The following is a 3,351-nucleotide window of genomic DNA, read 5'->3' on the forward strand; positions in this document are numbered from 1 at the left end:
TTTCGATCAATATTTTACAGATGGAGAAGGCATTGAGTTGGGAGATAGATGACATCTCCAAGAGGAACAGTTGGATAAAGTCTGATAACTTCTCAAGTGGTGGCTGCGAATGGTAAATCAAAAAAATTCACATCTAGTTTTCTTATTGATATTTTGATTTTCAGAACTAAAAAGGTTTTTGTTTTGTTTTGTTTTGTTTCTTAGGTATGCTGAGGTGGATCCCTTGGGATCCTGTTGCTCTGATCACTTGTCTCTGTTCCTTTGCGTTGGGAATCCTAATCCATTGAGACCTGGATGGAAAAGGAGAGCTATTTTTAGCTTCGTTTTGTTGAATCAATCCGGCCAAGTTCTATTCAGATCACCAGGTAATCAATCACCTTGATTATATACGTTCCACGAACTTGTGTGAATCTGAATGAAGAAGAAAAATTGATATATATATATTTTTGTCTTTATCTTAAGAACAAAGGAAATACAGTTTGTTCTGCGCTGAGGTCCCAAGCTAGGGTTCCTGGAAAAGGACAAACTAACCGTTGAAGTCTACATCAAAGTAGTTGAAGTTGTTCATCAAGGAAAATCAACTGAGAATGATATAATAGATTTCGATGGTTTCCTGATCTCTGCTTCTCAAGTAAGTTTAATGAGACTCCCATTGATCACCACCACAAAAGAGAGTGGCGGATTTTAATCCAGTTCCTAACTATTTTCTCATTGCTTGTTCTCATTGGCAGGTTTTCCCAGTGGCCAATACTGTCTATCAGGACCCACACTATGTAGTAGATTTCAAACCTGAGAACCAATGGGTCCAAACAAAGTACATGCATCTCCTTGGCCTCGTCGAGACACTGAGCAAGCCTCCACAGAGCTTGTCTGCGACAGAACTAAGCAATGCTCAAAGAGATTTGACTGCTCTGAAGGAGTCAGGCTTCAAGCTTGACTGGCTAAATTCAAAGCTTGAGGAGGTGTCCTTGGAGTGGAAGAAAGCAGCACATTCTTCTAATGGATCTTCTGGGATCCTTCAACTAGAGGAACGGGTCGAGAATGTGGAATTGTCTTTGTCAGATGTCATAGTTGAACTAGAAAAGGTGAAGATTAAATCTGCTGGTGCTCAAGTTTCTTCGTTTCAGTCTATAGATTTTCTTATAAAGAGATTCTTTCTCTCTTGCTTCTCATTCTCAAAATCCTAGCTGATCTATGTCTTATAGACAGAGCTTTGAGGAGTTCTCCCCCGAACCAAAAAAATATAAATATAATCGTTTAATGTGTTATGATCTCATCAACATTGAGGATGGTTCTCTGTTTCAGTTCTTATCAAGCTAAGTTTGATTTCGTTTTTTTTTTCGGTTTATGAGCTGATCACTTTTTTTTTTTGGTTACATATATAGTACTACCATAACTAACGCATTCTCTTTTCTACGTGAAACTTAATAGTTATTTTTGGGTTCACCAACCAATAGAATTTCATTATTTTAAATTTGATATCTTTTATAAAATAAAACAAAATATTGGCAAGTTATATTATGTTTTTAAAATAAAAAAGTAAAAAAATAGTAGTTACACCTAAAAGAATTAAAAAAAAATCTTTTTAACGTCGTTAGCAAAACACTAAACCATAAATCCTAATCCCTAAACCCTAAACCCTTGGATAAATCCTAAACTCTAAATAAAAACACTAAACCCTAAAACTCTAAACCTTAAACCCTAAATCCTAAACCCTAAACCCTTGAGTGTTTTAGTGTTTAGTGATTTTGATTTAAACTTTAAGATTTATCCTAGACTTTAGGGTTTACCCAAGGGTTTAGGGTTTAGGGTTTAGGGTTTCGGATTTAAGGTTTAGGGATTAGGATTCAGGTTTAATGTTTTGCTGACGACGTTAAAAATATTTCTTTTTGTAATTACTACTATTTTTATTTATTTATTTTTACATTTTAATTTTAAAAAGATAATATAATTTGACAATATTTTGTTTCTTTTTTTAAAAGATATCGAATTTGAAATAATGAAATTTTATTGGTTGGTGAACCTAGAGGTTCAACCTAGGGGGTGAATCCAAGAATAAGTCGAAACTTAATATCTGTTTTGTGGTCCTCTCTTGCTATTGTGTAAACAATGGTGGAATCTTTAAGTAAAATTATTTTCGTCCAGTTTCTTTTTTCATACTTCGACATGGAGTTTTTCGCTAAAGAGGTATTATTGGTTTATATATTTTGATTGATTTAGAAATCCATGTAATATTTATAAATCTAAGTAAAATATACAGATTTTTAAAAAATTTTGGATTAGTATTTACAAATCCAAAGGTTTTCCCTCAGATTTGAATCTTTGTATTTTTTCAAGTAAAAATCCATCCAAATCCATCCAAATCCATTATAAAATCAAATTTATTAGTAAATCTGTACGATTGAATAACACTTGATTTGATATAGAATTTATGAATCATTAAACCAATAACACATGATTTTAATACAGATTTGAAAATCATAGAATCAATAACACTAGATTTAGTTTGGATTTTCAAATCCATTAAAATACAACAACCAAAGGTTTTCTGGGAATTTGATGTATATGCAGAAACTTTAGGAGGTGTTATTGGTTTATATATTTTGATTGATTTAGAAATTCATGTAGTATTTATAAATCCAAGTAAAATATGCAAATCTGGAGGTTTTCCCTCGGATTTGAGTCTTTGTATTTTTAACAAAAAAAATCCAAAAAATCCATTCAAATTCATTATAAAATCAAATATATTAGTAAATCCGTACGATTGAATAACACTTGATTTGATATAGAATTTATGAATTATTAAACCAATAACACATGATTTTAATACAGATTTGAAAATCATAAAACCAATAACACTAGATTTAGTTCGGATTTTCAAATCCATTAAAATACAACTACCAATAGTCTTGTTACTTTTGTTTAACATCTTTTTTTTTGGCAATCTTTTGTTTAACCTCTTGAGCACTGTATATATACGTATGTTATTATCAATGTTCGAAATTGCGCTAGGAGCGAGTCGGGCGACGACGTCGGGCCTAACGAGTTTTCAAAAAAGCGGTGATTAATCGGAGATTAATCGGGGAGTAATTTTTAATAATTAATATATATTAATTCATAAATTTATAACATAAAGCTTATATATTATAAATTTATAACATAAAGCTTATACTCCAAAATATATTGAAATTTTTTCTAATACACATCGAGTTCAAAAAACAAAAGCTAATTTCTATACACGGGATACACCAAAAAGATATTGTTTTGATCTTAAGAATGTACAAAAAGTTAGTTCTAATCTTCAAAGATCATGTTATCACCGTGTAGTAGAAAGATGTGTTAGAATATCTT

General features: G+C 31.4%; 1 pseudogene; it reads left to right on the forward strand.

Annotated features, from left to right (window-relative positions):
• Positions 1–1,221, forward strand: LOC106317065 (annotated as a pseudogene).
• Positions 1,222–3,351: the final 2,130 nt, after the last annotated feature.

Source organism: Brassica oleracea, chromosome C9 (assembly GCF_000695525.1).
Source record: "Brassica oleracea var. oleracea cultivar TO1000 chromosome C9, BOL, whole genome shotgun sequence".
Classification (NCBI taxonomy): domain Eukaryota; kingdom Viridiplantae; phylum Streptophyta; class Magnoliopsida; order Brassicales; family Brassicaceae; genus Brassica; species Brassica oleracea.